The sequence below is a fragment of the Staurois parvus genome, unplaced genomic scaffold, assembly GCF_062004578.1.
Source record: "Staurois parvus isolate SC_StPar_1 unplaced genomic scaffold, SC_StPar_1.0 ptg000177l, whole genome shotgun sequence".
In the NCBI taxonomy this organism is placed as follows: domain Eukaryota; kingdom Metazoa; phylum Chordata; class Amphibia; order Anura; family Ranidae; genus Staurois; species Staurois parvus.
In genome coordinates, this window is record NW_028317973.1 from 2,192,741 (window position 1) to 2,212,230 (window position 19,490).

The following is a 19,490-nucleotide window of genomic DNA, read 5'->3' on the forward strand; positions in this document are numbered from 1 at the left end:
CCTTGCGCACACACACATAGGAAAACAAACACACTCATAGGAGCGCACATGTATATATAAACAACTGCACCACATGTGCGATACTATATATTGCTCTCAATGTATTTATGTGAAATATAGTAAGGGCAATCATTCTAGGTCTCTAATTTATGGTTATCTCTGACTGTTGAACTGCAAAGACATTTAAAATGACACCTAGGGGTTTATTTACTAAAGCTGGAGAGTCCAAAATCAGACTCCCTTCTGCATAGAAACCAATCAGCTTCCAGGTTTCATTGCCAAAGCTTAATTGAACAAGCTGAGGTTAGAAGCTGATTGGTTTCTATGCAGAAGGGAGTCTGATTTTGGACTCTCCAGCTTTAGTAAATAAACCCCCTATTGTTAATTGTAAGTACCATTTTTTTTCCATTTCGCAGGTGCACACAGTTTTGAGGCTTGACATATTTGGTATCTATTTACTCAACACTAAAACTCAAATAAAAAAAAAATAGGGGCTTAAATTGTGTTTGTGTGGACTGAAATTAATTTATAATAATTCATAATATTAATAATAATAATATACAATTGCTATATAAGCCAAATTGTTTATAAAAGTTCTACTGTATTTCCTTTCTATTCTGCAGTGCTGTCATTTTCTGAAACATTCAAAGCAATATGGTAACTGGAGGCATTCTGTACACAATTGGTGTGGGAACGTCCCAGAAATCTAATTTCTTGTGTGATTGGCTCACTGATTTTCTGAAAAGTCTGCATTAAGATACAAGCCAGATTTTAGACATCCTCTCAAAAATGGCAGTTTTGATGAGATACTCCCAAAGAGTTAATAACTGCTAAAGGGATGCAGGCCCTGCAGCTTCCTCATTAGAATACTGCAAGTGCATCAGCTGATTAATACTGAAAAAGTCACTTCCTATAGGTAGCATTATGCTCATGAGACCTTATTCTAATGACATATGTTTTTGTATTGATCCCCAGATTATTATTCACACCAATCTCATTTTACTACAACGGCAGTATTCTGCAAGGACAAATGGAATATAAACTCTTCACTACAGCAGATGGATATTGTATACAAAGTCCAAAAAAAGCCTAGAGCTCAAACATTTCCAATACTGGCATTTGATTAGTAAGACAACAGAAAACAACCAACTTGATACAGTTAAAATACCCCTTACTCAGGGCTACAAACAAATATGGAATAGATACACAAAAAGGTTGTGTAAACATTGGAAAATCACAAAAAATGGCAGTAAAACTCAGTGTGGGTGCAACAAATGGATATTGTATACAAAGTCCAAAAAAAAAGCCTAGATTTCTAACATATGTAATACTGGTGTTTGATTAGCAAGACAATATAAAACAAGCAACTTGATGCAGTTTAAACACCCCTACTCAGGGTTAAAAACAAATATGGAATAAATACACAAAAGGTTGTGTAAACACTGTAAAAACACAGAAAACTGGCATTAAAACTCAGATGCAACAACAGAATGAATGCTGATATAATCTAATCTCATATAATGAATCTATAAAACACATGGAGAAATAATCCTATTAAAATGGATGATTTGTAATTGTAGTTATACTATTATAACAAACATATAATGAATTAAGAAGTAATACGACTGATAAAAGGCTCTTTGTAACTGTTAGTGTAGATAACGCTTTTAAATATCAAGATTGACATGCAGCAAAATAATTGGTCTTTGAATCCATAAAGTTGATAAATCACTACTAAATAAAATGGTTTTAAAAATCTATATTTAACCTATTAATAACAATAGATGCATGTAACCACAGAATAAACTACAGTAAATTTCTTGAGAGTACAATGGGATCTATTATTAAGATGCAATGTTAAGTTGAGTTGCAATAAATACAAAACGTTCCAGAAACAAAATCAGATATTGCACAAACCTGGGAGGATGCAAAATTGCAGAATGAATGTCAAAAAATAAAACTCTTTGAAGCACAATGTAACTAAATGAAAAGTTAGCTGCACCGGTAAAATGTAACTTACTGTTTGATGCCCAGGTGCAAATTAGCAGCAGCACACTGCCAGTCCTGAACAATACTGATTTAAATAGCTAAGTGAGTGGCAGAATGGTGGAGAAGACCGAGAATTGGGATGGCTTACAGAATATTGGCAGAGGAAGACACCAGACCTGTAGAAGGTAAGGATCGTTGGTGGGAGGGATTACAGGTAAATGACAGGTGTGGCTGAAAGTGAGGCTAGATCAATTATGTTACAATGTCAGAAAACGTGACAATGAAGTGGGGGGTAAAATAAAGGTAGACAATGGGAGAAATGAATGAAAATGCCAGGAACACAGTGTGGGTGCACTAAGCCTAGGAGGCAAGATGACAGGACAGTGAAAAGAGTGCATTGTGATTGACATAAAATAATGTGATTAACCAACCCTAAGCAGATGAAAGAATGGTGAAAGTGTTTGACCAGAAGTGGTGTGGCCAAAGGCAACAAGAATAACAGTGCAGGGGACGTGGACATGACCAATGTGACAGTATAAGGATAACAGTGAAGAAGGAATGACAGTAGCTGTCATCCCATCCCAAATGGTTACACCACTTTACACCATATTTCAATTCTGTATTTATTTTGTATCCCTGAAGAAGGGAAATACTTTAAACCCCTCAAATGTGTTGGCTGATTTATATTCTGTTGTTGAAGGAACGCCAATATTAAATGTTTTTGTATTCCCAACTTATTGATTTGGTGCCCTTTTTTTCGGACTTTGTATAAATATCTTCTAAACTTGAGATCCCCCGTTTATAGGGGCATCCAGTTTGTTTTTAAAGGCAGCCTCACCAGAGCAACTGTGCCCCATAAGAATATGTCTGACCTTCTCCAATGATGATCTATTGATGAGTCAAATTCAGCACTTCAGTTACATATATTCCAGTACATATCAGCAGGAGCTGATAGAAAATATTTAAAGAAGAGGCCATAAGCACCAAGCAGGCTACACATTGAAGACTTGGAAGTGTTAGTGTGTGACACATCAAGGTCAATAAGGCAGGGTAATGGAGCCCACTCAGTGAAACTTCACTAAAAATTGCGTTATGCTTTAAATCTACTCTATGGGTGGTGTATTTTTTATGCTGCCTTTTGTTATGCAGCACATTTCCAGCTTTCTTACAAAGTGCTCCAGTAGCCTGAAACCAATCACTGACTCTTGCTGCAATTCTTTGTTACACACCTTTAGATTGCAGGCTACAGGGACATTCTATGGGTTCTACTTGTAGAAAGCAACAGAAAGCATTTGCATTCAGATTTTTGCATTCAGATAGCTCCCAACACAGATGCTACAGGGGTACAGAGTTTAAGTAAGCTAGCTGTTGACAGTTCCACCAGATGTGCAAAAAAGTATCTTCCCAGCCACCCTTGTCTCAAGATTATACATTACAATCTGGTATGGAACTCTGGCACTGCCTTCTATCCCAACTAGTGGGGCACTTGTGATTGCTTCCCTGCAATACCGTTGTTTAAAATGCAACAGTGAAAATAATATTATCTGAAATAAATAGGTTAAAAACACAGAAAATTGGGCTATTCATGATAAAAGACACTGTTTCCACAAAAAGTAATTTCAGGGACCTGGCAGCTTGTAAGCGTGAGCTGGCTTAAATAGAGTGAATAATAGGTACCTGGAAAGCAAAGACAATCTGCACTCCTGCGCCTTGACACTGGCCCTTTATCACTAGATAAATGATACGCACTTGTTCTTTGTATTTGTAGAGCTAGTGTGTGCTCTGCAGTTGTTCAGAATACATCCAAGAAAAATTAAAAGGCTTGCTTTAATTACTTCACTGGTCCTGCTCACTGATACAGAAGAGGATGCCAAATGTTGCATCAAGCCAAAAAAACGTCAGCACACTCTGTGCCAAAAAATACATTTGCCTTTTTAGGTGCAGGTCAGCAGCTCTATTTTTTGTTTCTTGACATTGCAATAGATTGCTAACTAGTGACTAGCAAGCAGCCAAGGCACAATGAAGAAAAATAGCATCTTTGACCTGGAAAAACAGAGGTCTTTATTGCCATTTTTATTGTATTGTCTTTAAATAGGCCTGCCACCTATTATTCCTTAATCAGCTTACAATAATTTAAGTATATTCGTTTTTGTTCCCTTTGTGCTTTTTTCTTCTTTTGTAGCATTTCATGTAAACTAATCTCAGCTTTTTTCTGGCACAAAAGCTTTTTTGTAATGTTTCTCCTTATTACAGACATTATAGGTCAGTGTGTAGCATATCAGACCAACCTGATAGCTCCAAGTTCACATCAGGTGCTTTTAGGCCCACAATTTCCAGGTACTGTATAAAAAGTATGGAAAGGACCCTATGCTTGAGCGTGTATATACAGTGCATACCCTTCAAGTCAGTATTTGGTAGAAGCACCTAAGGCAGCAGTTACAGCCTGCAAGGATAGGTCTCTATTAGCTTTGCACATCTAGTCAATGCAATTATTATTATTACTAAAATACAGAATTTATATTGTGCCAACAGTTTACGCAGATGAGAAGAAGAGATTCTTCCTCATTCCTCTAAGGGCAAATATGATGCAATTTTGTTTCCTGCAACCACAGGTTACAGAAAAAAACATTGCTTGATTCCTCAATTAACACAGTCAGTGTTGATGGGAGAATCCCTCCCATAGCACAACTGTCTTCTGCCAGTGGGAGGCAGAATACAATGATTACTGCTAGCGGCTATAGCCGCCGGCAGTAATCACAGGCAAAAAAATCAGACAGGCTGGCTGTACTGAAGTCGATCAATGGACCAACTTCAGCACAACCAGCCTGCCCACAGATGGATTGAATCTTGGCCGATCATTGGTTAACCGGCCGAGATTCAATCCATCTATGGCCAGCTTAAGCAAACCTATTTCAACTCAGTTATGAAGATGGTGAGTGCTGCTTCAGTTCTAGTTACACAATCTCTATTGGACTGAGATGTAGACTCTGACTCAGTCCATCTAGCACATCTTATCTCTTGGATGGATTGAGATTTAGACACTGACTTGGTCCACCAAACACATCTCATCTATTGGATTGAGATGTAGACTCTGACTTGGTCCAGCCAGCATATCTCATCTATTGGATTGAGATGTAGACTCTGACTCAGTCCATCCAGCACATCTCATCTATCAGGCTGAGATGTAGACTCTGACTTTGTCCATCCAGCACATCTCATCTATTTGACTAAGGTGAAGACTCTGATTTGGTCCATCAAACACATCTCATCTATTGGACTGAGATGTAGATTCTGCCTCAGTCCACCTAGCACATATTATTTATTGGACTGAGATATAGAATCTGACTTGGTCAATACAGCACATCTCATCTATTGGACTGAGATGTAGACTCTGACTCGGTCCATTCAGCACATTTCAACTATTGAATTGAGATATAGAATCTGACTCGGTCCATACAGCACATCTCATCATCTGGACAGAGATGTAGACTCTGACTCGGTCCAACCAGCACATCTCATCAGTTGGACTGAGATGTAGACTCTGACTTTGTCCAACCAGCACAATTTCTATTGGATTGAGATATAGAATCTGACTCGATCCAACCAGCATATCTCATCAGTTGGACTGAGATGTAGACTCTGACTTGGTCCAACCAGCACATCTCATCTATTGGATTGAGACATAGAATCTGACTCAGTCCATCCAGCACATCTCATCAATTGGATTGAGATGTAGACTCTGACTCGGCCCATTCAGTACACCTCATCTATTGGATTATGATTAAGACTCTGACTTGGTAAATACAGCACATCTCATCTGCAAGACTGAGATGTAGACTCTGACTTCATCACATTAAAATGTTTTATTTTCATGGATCCTTGTTTAGTTTTGGCTTTATGTTTTGGATCATTATCCTGCTGGAGCACAAATCGCCCCCGGTTTGTGCTTATCAAAAACGTTTTAACTTGGAGTTTCTTGGAGAGTCCATTTGCCTTCATGGTGATTGATATGCCAGAACACTGACTCACCAGAAGCTGGACCATCCAGATACACATATATTTATTTTACACACATCTCATTGATCTTATGTGGCTTTGAAATAGATTTGGCTTAACTAGTGATGATTTAGGCATGTCATATTAAGGGGGTGTATACTTATACAATCAGTCTTTTGTTGTGTTATCATTGTAATTGCTTAAATACACTCTACAGAAATCTCTTTCAGCATTAAAACGTGAACATTTTCTAGGGATGATTACTTTTTACAGAAACTATAAAAATAGTTTCTCTATTGTAATTTGCTGTCTTAAAAGTTCCTGGAATTTCCTCTCCATACATCAGAGTGAACTATAACTATAGAATTCACAAATCAAGTGTCTCCTTTAAGATATCAAGTGCCTCATTTGTGATATGAGAAGATATGAGATAAGCTGGCACTGTGTGTTATCACACATTTAGATCTACATAATAAATATACCGGTAAGTACAGAATTTATAATAATTACCAGGCTTTTACAATAAAGTGAACTTTGTGATCGATGTAAATAGATGTAGTATACTTTCTCTCTCTATATAATATCATTTTATATTTCATTATTTGGATATTAGCTTAGAAGTAAACATACCGTAGCTATTTTCACATGAGATGGAGAAAAAAATGGTTTAGTCACAAAGAGTGGCAAAGCTACCAAATTCAGATTTGCTAGTTTATGTCTTGTATTGGTTATGCTGTAATCTGTGTTTTTTCTTTGTTAATTCATGGTTAGGTAAAATGATAAAAAAAAATAGAAACAGGTAGAAAACAACCTAAAGTACATACCGTTTAGTTTGTAACTTCTCTTCGGTGCACTTCACATGGGACAACAGGAACCTGCAATGTGTGAATAAAACGCCGTAGTCATACAAGGGAAAAACGTCAAATATGTATTATTTTCAATGCATGTTTTCCCAATTAGAACAACTTCTTCAGATTAAAGCTTGGCTTTGCAGCCACCACAGTACAGTTAAAGCGCAGATGATCTGCCTCTGCTTCCTGTTGATGAGTGTAACCACTTTAACTCTTTGCGAAACACACAGATTACTCAGAAGTGTATCTCTATAATTCACCCTTTAGCCAACATGCCTGGTTAATTATCTCTTCTACTTAAACCCAAAATATAATAACTCTCCTACACCCCTATATCTCTCGCTTAAGTAAACATGCTTCTACATGAACTCCCAAACCCTTCTGACATACCTATCCAACATCCCCATCTTCCTTTGTAGATAGCATTCCTGCACTCTTTTCTCCTCTCCTCTACCTAAAACCCCAACTGTCATATCCCCTCTTCTGCAATTAACCCCTTAAACTTATAAATCTTCTTACAGTGAATACGTCTACCTCATTAACACCTCTAATAAAGCTCATAATCTCTCCTATGACCCTCACTATCCAACCCCTATAAGTTCCCCTGCTGTTGACATGCCTGAGCAATTACTGTCTCTACAATACATTTTGTCGTTTTGGATAAGGTAGGGAAAATTTAACTCCCTGTCATGTTCTGTTTTTGCTGTCTGTGCACCCTTGTGGAAATGTTCCTTCACTTCACATCACTGCCCTAGAGATACAACAAGAATTTTTAGATGCTCTTTCAAAGTGAGGGAAATTGCCCTCTTATGCTGTGTACACACCATCCACTGAAGAGCTTGAGAGGAGCTCACTGTACTAACTATCCATTGTTAGTACAAAGATCTCCCCGCTGAGCTATTGTGTTCTGAAAGGGGGACGACCCCCTTGCCACAACACAACAGGCAGCTGGATGCCGATCAGATGCTGGTTTTCTAGCATGCTTGTTCAACAGATGTCGGTCATTTGGCCGTCTTCTGTCAGGTTGTTGTACACATGGGCCAAACGTCGGCTGGTTTCTATTGACATTGTGTGCACAGTTCTTTAGACAGTTGTCAACAGAACTGATGTCCTCATTGATATATTTAATTTTACCTCATGGTCTGGCGACAACTAAAATTTTTAATTTCTTCTCACTTTCTGTGACCATGATCACAAAATTGAAGGGTGAATCTCCTTATTGGAAACACAGACAGCAATAAAAATTTGAGAAAGGGTTTAACAAAATAAATGTTTTGCCTTGAGATACAGTTTATAACCTTATAACTCTTCCACCACACCTTAACCCTCCTATAACTGGTCCTGCACCTAAAATCCATGTTCTCTACCTAAAGCCCTAAAACACATAACACCTCCTACACATCTAACCACCAATCCCTTAACTTCCACCCTGCTGCTAACATGCTACTGCAATTAAAAATGCCAATCCTCATGAAATCTTTTTTTTTTAAACTCCTTAGTGTGATTTTTTGTCCAAACCCATGTGAGCAAATAAAGAGAACTGTGATATCACAGCACATAAAAAAGTGCACAAAGAGTAACGTATGTCCAATCGTCTGAATAGAAAAAGGCCTCTAACTCTGAATCTCCTGGGGTGCAAGGGTCCTCACAGAGGAAAGGTACAACATGGTCCACCTAGGCGGAAGCCATACAAGTGGCTGTAAACTGACCTTTCTATAAGGAAATCAGTGACCTAAGGGTTCTCCCTTTCAGTGATTATTAAACATACTGTTACTACTTCTGGGGTAATTGTATCCTTCTAGCAGTAGTGGATTCAGTTACTGAACAGTCTATTTAGCCATTTGCAATAGCAGCTTTGCTGCAAAAATGTCATGTTACTGTGCTCCATTATTGTTAGATTTTATATTTCTATACACTATATTGCCAAAAGTATTGTAAAGCCAGCCTTTACACGCACATGAACTTTAATGGCATCCCAGTCTCAGTCCGTAGGGTTCAATATTTAGTTTGCCCACCCTTTACAGCTATAACAGCTTCAACTCTTCTGGTCTTCTGGGAAGGGTGCCCACAAGGTTTAGGAGTGTGTCTATGGGAATGTTTGACCATTCTTTCAGAAGCGCATTTGTGGGGTCAGGCACTGATGTCGGATGAGAAGGCCTGGCTCGCAGTCTCCACTCTAATTCATCCAAAAAGTGTTCTATCAGGTGTAGGCCAGTCAAGTTACTCCACCCCAAACTTGCTCATCCATATCTTTATGGACCTTTCTTTGTGCACTGGTGCGCAGTCATGTTGGAACAGGAAGGGGTCATCCTCAAACTGTTCCTACAAAGTTGGGAACATGAAATTGTCCAAAATGTCTTGGTATGCTGATGCCTTAAGAGTTCCCTTCAATGGAAATAAGAGTCAAGCCCAACCCCTGAAAACATCCCCTCACCATTATCCCCCCTCCACAAAACTTTACACAAACTTTGCACAAGGCAATCAGGAAAGTACAATTCTCCTGGCAACCACCAAACCCAGACACCTCCATTGGATTGCCAGACAGAGAAGCATGATTCGTCTCTCCATAGAACACTTCTCCACCGCTTTAGAGTCCAGTGGCAGCGTGCTTTACACCACTGCATCCAACGCTTTGCATTAGACTTGGTCATGTAAGGCTCGGATGCAGCTGCTTGGCCATGGAAACCCATTCCATGAAGCTCTCTATGCACTGTTGTTGTGCTAATCTAAAGGACACATGAAGTTTGGAGGTCTTTAGCTATTGACTCTGCAGACAGTTGGTGACTTCTGTGCACTGTACTCTTCTTCGGCATGCGCTGACCCCTCTCTGTCATTTTACGTGGCCTACCACTTTGTGACTGAGTTGCTGTTGTTCCCAGTTGCTTCCACTTTGTTATAATACCATGAACAGTTTGCCATGGAATATTTAGTAGCAAGGAAATTTCAGAGGACTGACTGCTGAAAATGGCTGCACCATGGGAGCCTATGGGTGACATCGTCGCTCCTGGCTTTCCCAACTATTGTCCTGTGCTCTCTCTATTCCCCTGCAGCTGCCGCCGGCTAACACAGGGGCATATATGAATCTTTTTTTAAACAGCGTAGTTAGTTTAGGTGTTATGAGGGGCAGGGAGCATTTTTAAGCTTAGTTAGGCTTTAGATGAAATTCTACTTTAAGTCAGTAACATTGCTTAAAGGACATGTTCAAATATTTGTGTTCATGGATTTTGATTGCTGTGACCTACCTAGAGATTTGTGTTATTTGCAGTGACCCCTTTTGTGTATGTAAGCCATTGCAAATATCCATAAATACACATAAACGTGTATTTTGAGCCAAATAAGTCACCAGTCCATCTAAATTTATGAATGGATGACTGAAGAATCTCAAACACTAAAAGGTGTTTCTCATTTCTGCATCAGAAATTCAGGAAATACACTCTTTACAACTTCTTCAACTGCATGTGTTGCCCATAAAAAATTATTCTCATTCATAAACAAATGCCACAAAAGATGGTTTGCAATCTTAAAATTCTGAGTAGATGATGCTGCAAATCATAGGTGCTCAACCTTTTGAAGAGGGAGGACCACTTAAATGTTTGGGCCACAATGAAATGAAATGGTTCAGAATTTCACATTTTTTATTTTGAATAGCATGAGAAGCCAGCTTTTAGCAGTTGCAGGAGGAAAATGAAAAGGATTGGTTCCTGTATATTCCACCCCCGCCACTGCAACCCCTGACGCTACACCAGTGGTTGGGGTTTGTGGTTAAAACACATCTCAACTATGGGGTTTAAATACCTCCCAAACCAAAAATTGTAAATGAGCCCTTACTGTCCTGAGCCCCCTATAAGGCTGCTTTCACACTGATGCTCTGTGGTTGAACCGTAACATGGGTGCAACGCACTTCTATTGTACTTCTATTGTAGCTTGTGGGGGTGGTGCACTTTCTGAAGCTTTCAGAAAGTGCACTAAACCCACAGGGTATCATAGACATCTATGGCTCAGTGCACCTAACCTGAAAGAAAGCCTCAGGTGCACTGCGCTGCACCTGAGGATCAGTGTGAAAGCAGCCTAATAGTTGTTAAAACGTTTATAGGTGCTAATATGCCCACTGCAAAAGCACAGTATATATGTTGTTTACTACACTAACCTTCTTTTCCTCTTCTAGCTTCTGATGGCATCGTTCTCCATCTCCATATTAATAATAATAATAATAAATAATAATAATAATAATCTCCAGGCTGCTAGAAAGGTCTCAGGCGAAGTGCAGTTGGTATCACTCCACCTGGGACAGGAGCCAGCACTACAGAGGAAGCCTTGGCTTATGCAGCTCCTGCTCCCTCCATGGCCACTTGCTTCCTCTGCTGCTGGCACCGGCTCAATTCACTCTGATGCTCTGGAATGGTGGGTCGGAAAGCACATATCACAATCAATGGGTTGCCGACTCCATGAATGCACTTCCCTGGTATGAGGTTGAGGGCCACATCGGAGGGCTCAGAGGGCCACATGTGGTTCGTAGGCCATAGGTTGAGCACCCCTGCTGTAAGTGAAAGGTAAACTTTCTGAAATTGGGGCAAATTAAATAGTAGGGCCCCTTCCTGTTAGTTCATGGAGGGGTCCAGTCAAATACGGCATTATTAAAAATACATATAACAGTATAGTGTTTTTTTATTATGGTTAGGACTAAAAATAAAACAGCCTAAAAATAATAGTAAATATGACTATCACATTTTTCTGTCCAGTTGAGTCTTTTCTTCTCTTCAGACATTCAGCTAATACCAGCCATCACAGTGGTTATTTATTCCCTGTAATTGGGCTCAGTTGGTGGTATTAATCAGACAAACAGGATTCAGATGTTTTTTAGCTCTGATGAGTATTTAGCTAACCTATAGTTGCTTTGGGAATGTTTCATCCTGTACTGTTTATTGTTAAAAACCATAAACTTAATAAAAAACCTAAAATGAAAATGACCCATGGTAACCCTTTAAATAAAGGAAATCACCTTCAATATGAACATACAAAGAAAATCAAAAGGTAAAATATCCATTGAAAGTTTACCAAAGGAGTCGAGATTGTTCACTTAGTGCTTAAGAGGAAGCTGTGTTCACTAGAAATAAAAAAAAAATGGATTTTTAGCTTGCACATCATTGGATGTTTAAAATTAACACAAATTCCCCTTATTTAATAATCTAAGTGAAAAATCACCTAACAGAGTGAACACTTAATTTTTTTTAGTAAATCAGCTCCTTTAAGCAAATCACCAATTTTCCGTAATCAGCTTCTGAGCTGATTGAGTAAAATGAAATGTCTGCAGTGTTACATACTAATCTCACCTAAAGAATTCCAAAGCCACTTTTGAATTTGCATTGTATATATTTGCAATGATGTTACATGGATTTTCTTGTTTTTATAGTTGTGCTGATGGCCATCCACACTGTTTAGAAAGCCCAAGTGGAAAATACATCTAAAGATGCCTATAGATGTCAGATTGTTATCACCTGGTCCAGTCAATTACATTTAGATTAAGAAAAAAAGTGACTACAATCATTCTGTAACCTCTATAGCCTGCTAATCCTCATGGGTAAGAATCCATCATCCAGGCTAGTTGCTACTGTTTCCACAAATTAAGGGTGCAACCATGGATGCCTCCTTAGTGCATAAAATGCATGTTGCAATGGTGTTTGTTGTGCGCTCAGAATCTTCCTGTGTGCCATGTTCATGGCTTCAACTACCACCTATATGCCGACGACACACAAATCTATCTCTCAACCCCCCACCTCACCACCTCAGTCTCCGCCCGAATCACACACCTACTGAGCGACATATCTGACTGGATGTCGCTCTACTTCCTTAAACTGAACCTCTCCACGACCGAGTTTCTTGTCTTCCCCCCATTGACTTCTCCATCATGTTCAACAACGCCACCATCAAACCCGCCCCGCAGGCCAGAGTACTTGGTGTCATTCTGGACTCCAACCTATCCTTCCAGCCCCAAGTCCAATCTTTAACAAACTCGTGCAGACTCCAACTCCGCAACATCGCCAAAATCCGCACGTTCCTAACCCCAGAAACCACTAAACAGCTCATCCACTCCCTCATCATAACACAACTCGATTACTGCAACTCCCTCCTCACTGGCCTGCCTCGCCGCTGGCTATCCCCGCTTCAGTCGATCCTGAATATGGCAGCCAGACTCATTCACCTTTCCAACCGCTCCGTCTCCGCCACCCCCCTCTGCCAATCCCTCCACTGGCTACCGATTGCGCAACGGATCAAATTCAAAATCCTAACACTGACGTACAAAGCCGTCCACCATACTGCCCCGAACTACATCACTGGCCTAATATCCAAGTACCACCCAGCACGCACACTCCGCTCCTCACAAGACCTCCTTCTCTCTAGTTCCCTGGTCTCCTCCTCCCATACCCGCCTCCAGGACTTCTCCAGGGTGTCACCCATCCTCTGGAACTTCCTGCCCCAACCCATCAGATTATCACCTACTCTCCTCTCCTTTAGGCGCACCCTGAAAACCCATCTCTTCAGGGAAGCCTACCCCACCCCCTGCTAACTTGCCGACCTCCTCCACTCTTCCTACCACTCCATCCCCCACAGCTATCTCCTCCTCTGCCACCATCCCCTCCCTCCTAGATTGTAAGCTCGAAAGAGCAGGGCCCTCAATCCCCTCATGTTTTGCATTGTATTGTTATTGTTCTTTTACATGTTCTGTCCCCCTTTGTAATGTACAGCGCTGAGCAAACTATTGGCGCTTTATAAATACTGTATAATAATAATAATAATGTTCACATTCTTCACAACCAAAGACCAGCATTATTCTAAAAAGTGAACCAGGCATCACCATTTCTACAAAAATATTTGACATAATATACATTTATAGGAGTCCCTGTAGATGCATACATTTCTATAAAGAATTATACAGAAAAAGTGGGAAAAAGTTTTCAAACCTTGTAAATTGAAAAAAAATAAATTATTGTTTCCCTTTACAGGATACAGGAAAGGATTTTGTTGCTATTCCACAAGTACTCAAATATTAATTACATCCTTTGGTGATGACAGAAAAATTAAAAACCATTATGAACAATGCAGCCTGGAATATACCCTAGTGAATCAGCTGATTTTTATACTAAAGAATATCATGACACACTTATTTACTATGTGTATTATTAACACAGCTAAAATCTGCTTTATATCAATTAAATTATATATAGTACAGGTTTATTGTTTGAATTGTCCTTTTCAAGTGTTGGATTTAGATTGTTAGCTTGTGGTATCTATATCAGCTTTTTTTTAAGTTCTGGATGGAGAGTTAGGCGATTGTAGCCGTATTAGTGCACTTGCAACAGAAACAATTGAATGCTATCCGTGAAACTTTTTAAATTTGTACTAACACACAATTATCAGGACAAGCTTTTGGGGTATTTCCCCTTCTTCAAGGTACAAGCAGTACTCTTGGACGTACCCCAAAAGCTTGACGTGAAAATTGTGTGTTAGTGCAAATAAAAAATCTCCACGGACAGTACTCAATTGTTTCTGGATGGAGAGTGGAAAGGCTAGAACTCATGTAGGGTTTTACTGCTATCTGGGGCTTCATTAGAGAGATGTCACCTCACTTTCTGCTCATGGGACAGCAAGTGAGAAAAACATCTGCAGGGAAATAGACAACAATTAAAATCTGACAAGGGTCTAGCATTCCCCCACTGAAGCAGAGTAAATTTAGATCTTTTTTGGGATACACTACCGTACAAAATTGGTTCTGTGAATGGAGGTGCAGGAGTTGAAAGAAAGCATGTCCTCTACTCATTCACAGAACTCTGTGCATCAAGGGAGTGTAGTAGATCATTTCCATGAATGGTGGAACTTTCATGATTAGGAGCTGCAATTAGAGATGCGGTTTACTACTGCTTTAGCCCCCCCAGTGCTGGAAGACAGCTGCTAAGGGCAGTATCTGATGCAGGGGAAACTCGGGCACTGCCAGAGGGCCCAGGGTCAGTAGGGGCCCCATGAGATGCCCCTGGTACCTTTTTCATAGGCTTTTTTGAGTTTGGGCAAGGACACAGGGACCCCATGATCCCCTATTGCCCGGGGGCCCCATGAGTTGTCAGTCCGCCCCTGATCTGATGGCTGCGAAAAGGTACAATGGAGGCTCTGATCCTTCTCCACTCTATCCATAATTTAAAGAAACAAAACAGTTTAATATATACAAATGTCAAACAAGCAGTCTCTGACCCCCCACAGTAACTGCATTGGCAGCCAAGGGTAAAGAGCACCTCTCACCTACATTATAGAGACAAGGAGAGGTGTCCGGTAGTCCGAACACACCTTCTGTCCTTGGATGCCAATGCTAGCCCTCCATAGGTACAGTGAGTGAGCTAAGGACAAGAATTGAGTTGCTGGCAGGATCACCAGGTAATAAAAAGGAAAAAAAAATAAAAAGAATATTGTTACCACATCTAAGTACTGGCAAACTGCAATACATTACACCTTTGTTCTTGGGTTTAGATATGCTTTAAGCCAGAAGCAGCCACACAGAAGTTACATAAAAGAAATGTTGTACCATAAGGTGCATAAGCATTCTTTCAGTACTATTGTTCACCCGTTCAAAGTGATGACCTAACCCCCAACACACCATCTTCTGGGGTACCTACCATTCCCCAACGTAGGAACAGGTGCCTGGACAACCCATCAGCAGACCCAAATACAACCGGCCTTGCTTTACTGTAACCTCACAAAGTGCATTTTTGCTAGAGCTTGCTGGGGAAGGTGTGACCAATAATTAAAGAATATGTTACCCTGACATTTCATATTCTTGATATGTGCCAGCTGTACCATGTACTTGTACTAAAAAGTATCCTGTTCTCTTTGTATTGCTTCCTTTGTGTGAAATTCCTGGTGAACCTGCCAGTCCCCCTGCTTTCTTATTTCAAATTGACTACACTGGGATGGATTTGCTCTCATGCCTAGCATGGTCAGTTTGAAATAAGAAAGCAGGGGTACTGGCAGGGTCAACTGGTTCAGAAGCCATTTACTGGGAAGATCAGAGTACTGCTGTGTTTTCACCCTCTCTAAGCCCCTTACTCAGCTGAGAACGGAGACTGCATGATCAATTATAAAAAAAGAAAAAAAAGGATTTCTCATTTTTTAATATCATACACAAATGATTTGCCTTTTATTTCTATTTTAAATTGAATAAGTTATATTAAAAGGTGAGGGTTCACATGTAGTTTAAGGACAAGTTTAAGGACAAGTGCCAACAGCAAACATTCTCCACCCTGTGCTAAACTGTTACCCACATTCAATATAGAATGGTGCATGGCCAGTGTTGGCACCACATGTATCCAAATTAAAGAAATAGCCATCATTCCTTAAACACTCTGTATTAAAAAGCATACATGTTAGTAGCACATGTGTACAAATCTTTGTGGAAGCTGCACTGCCTCTTCAAGGCCCCTCTGTATAGTGTGATCAGGCCTGGACTGGCCATAGGACACTCCGGGCATCTGGATAGCAGAGACGGCCGGGCAACACATAGAGGACCGTGCATTTCACTAGCAATCTCCTGCATGCAATGCCCCCCCCCCGTGGCCGCCCCTCCTCCTTCATCTCCTCCAGCGGCCCCCTCCCTCATCTCCTCCAGCGCCACCCCCCCCATCTCATTTCTCTTTCTTTTTCTCTTTCTCTCTCTTTACTTTTTCTTTCTCTTTTCTTTTTCTCTTTCTTTTCCTCTTTCTTTTCTTTTTCTCTTTCTTTTCTTTTTCTCTTTCTTTTCTTTTTTCTTTTTTTCTTTTTCTCTTCTCTTTTCTTTTTCTCTTTCTTTTTTTCTCTCTTTTTCTCTTTCTTTTTCTCTTTTTTCTCTGTCTTTTTCTCTTTCTTTTCTTTTTATCTTTTTTCTCTCTCTTTTCTTTTTCTCCTTTTCTTTTTCTTTTTCTCTTTCTTTCTTTCTTTCTTTCTTTCATTCTTTCTTTCTTTCTTTCTCTGTCTCCTGCTTCTCTCCTTTCTTTCTTTCTCTCTCTTTCTTTCCCTCCGTCCTTTTTTCCCTCCTTCCTTCTTTGCCTCCTTCCTTCTTTCTTTCTATACGCCTCTCTTTCTTTCTTTCTAACTCCTATTTCTCTCCTTTCTCTCTTTCCCTCTTTCTCCCCCTCTTTCCCTCTTTCATTCCCTCTTTCTCTCTGTCTTTCCTTCCTTCCTTTCTTCTTTATTTCCCTCTTTCTTTCTTTCTTTCTTTCTTTCTCGCCTACAAAAAAATGTTAAAAAATAATGAAATATAAAATTTAGAAAACTTAAATTAAAATAAAAACCTACTGACACTAGTGGCGGAATTACCACAGTCACAATGGTCACTCTTGCAACCAAGCACTGGCATTCTGCCACCGGGATCTGAGGAAAGGGTCCCCTGGCTTTGGGCTGCTCAATCCAAAGTGCCTGGGCCTATTTTTTGTCCCAGTCTGGGCCTGAGCGTGATCCCTATTTATACACAAGCATTAGTCCTAGTTTCTGCATCTATGCATTCATTTACACATATAATTTTGTGTCTTGTAGTACAAGTCTATAGACATAAAGCAGAGCCAAAAAGAACTGCATACCATGTTAAGATACAACACTGAGAGCTGGCTTCCTTAAAATAACATCATACTTTCATTTACAGACATTATTGCAGACTTATAAGGCAATTAAATTTCAGTGAGTCAGTCTTGCCAAGTGTGTTTGCCTAGTCATTTAACAGCCCAAACATTTAGCCAGACACAACCAAAGCTTGACGTTAACACTCCATTAAGGTGAGCTGGGTAAGACTTCACACCTCCATTGTTCCTGTTTTATTCCAAGACATTTGAACCTGCAGCGGATGGACCAAAATAGACCTTCTGTTCCCAAATTAATTCCTTAGTGTAAAAGTAAAAAAAATATATATATTAACGAAAATCCAGGGGCAGCTCTATGTGTACGAAGAAGGTTCTGGTTTACATCATACATGTAGAAAAAGGATGATACTATACTCAAAGTTCAATATGGGAACAAGTCAGTGCTTGGAGGTGCAGGCAGCTAGCAACAAGGTAAATATACAAACCCTTAGCGTAAACCATAAAACGAATGGTGCAGCACCCCATGCAAACAATCACATACAAAGAAAATGAAATACATTTCTTAAACAGTGATTGTAACTCGTCTCTATGGACACAAAAAAGAACATAAAGCAATCAAAATTCCAGTCTGATCAATGCCTTAACCCCTTGGCACCAGTGCCTCCCAGCCCTTTAAGGGGTTTGTGATGCCAGGGCGGGGTTTAGGGTCATATGATTGCCATGACTGGCTGTCACAGCGGTCACATGATTGGAACGCTCCTGACTGCAAGTAGCAATCGGGACCTTCCCATGAGGTGCCGGTGAATGTAAGCTCCCAGGATCAGGCCCTCCTGACCCTCTTGTATTGAACTGTATTGTTCTGTATTGTCTCCTGTTATATTGTAAAGCGCTGAGCAAACTGTTGGCGCTATATAAATCCTGTATAATAATAATAATAATAATGTGCTGGGAGCACGCAGGGCACGCACTCTTGGCACATCCTTTGTTTACATTGGGTAAGCAAATATTCAGCCCCTTGGTGCCAAGGCCCAGCCGCCAAGAGGCCACATATTTACACAAAGGGGTTAATAATACTTTGATGTCATCCATCTTGATAAACAGACTATACCATGTGCAGATATAACCATTGGTGTCACTACTCCTCCACTAATATGACCTCGCCAGACAAGAAGCTGCAGGTAGAAACAGCAGAGACAGCATGTGATATAAATCAGCCCCAAGCTCTCTATGGCAATCCCCAGCAGTTTTCACTCCTCACCACAATGGGGCAACTATCTGGGCAGGATGTTGTAGAAAAAAAATAACTCACTGCACGGAGCTGCAAAAATATCATATATAGTGTAGTATTTATTAAAGAAAAGATTATAAACAATGTACTTGGACTATATATTTCAATATACAGTTTTGCCTTCTCACAACCATCCAAGTCATTGCAATATATGTATCTGTGCATTTCTCCCCACCCTTATATGGACACCGTACCTGCTTTCACTAATTTTCATGTACATATGTCCTATACCTATCCCTGTAAAATAATAAAATATTTGAACAAGAAAATATTATAAAAGTCAGGTGAATCACAAACATGCCACAGCAATTAATCCAGACAGAGAATTGGCCAAACTCACTGGTATAGCCGCTGTCCTGGAAATTGGAAGCGGCGGCATGACGTCAGCACATAGGGTCCATCCAATGTCATTGTGTGCAAAACAGGACTTGCCGATGTCGACATTACACATTAACCTCCTTAAATAGCCTGTTATGCAGTGGCAAACAAATGAAAACAGGGAACAGGAATATGAGTCTAGGCTGAGGCTGCTCCTACTCTTTACACAGGGGTTTTATGTGATGTGCGGCTTTCAGGAGTTTTCTTTCCATTGATAGCTATGGAGCTAAGACTGGCTCTCTTCCTGACTGCGCTCTCAGTGGCTGACAGCAGACATGGAGATAACAGAACCTTGAGCAGCACCCTTAGTTCTTAAATGGGTTCACAACGCAATTCTCCTCGCAATAGGCCTGCTCTCTACATTTCCGGCTAGAAGCCCCAAATTAAAATAAAGGA

The 19,490-nt window shown here is 40.2% G+C and overlaps 1 protein-coding gene across 1 annotated transcript in view; it reads right to left on the reverse strand.

Moving 5' to 3' along the window:
* CHST3 (carbohydrate sulfotransferase 3) overlaps nucleotides 1-19,490 on the reverse strand; it is a 173,101-nt gene that overhangs the window by 47,805 nt on the left and 105,806 nt on the right. Inside the window, exon 3 of the mRNA XM_089677093.1 lies at nucleotides 6,810-6,860. The gene's annotated coding sequence lies outside the window, so the exon portion shown is untranslated. The remainder of the gene's footprint in view (nucleotides 1-6,809; nucleotides 6,861-19,490) is intronic.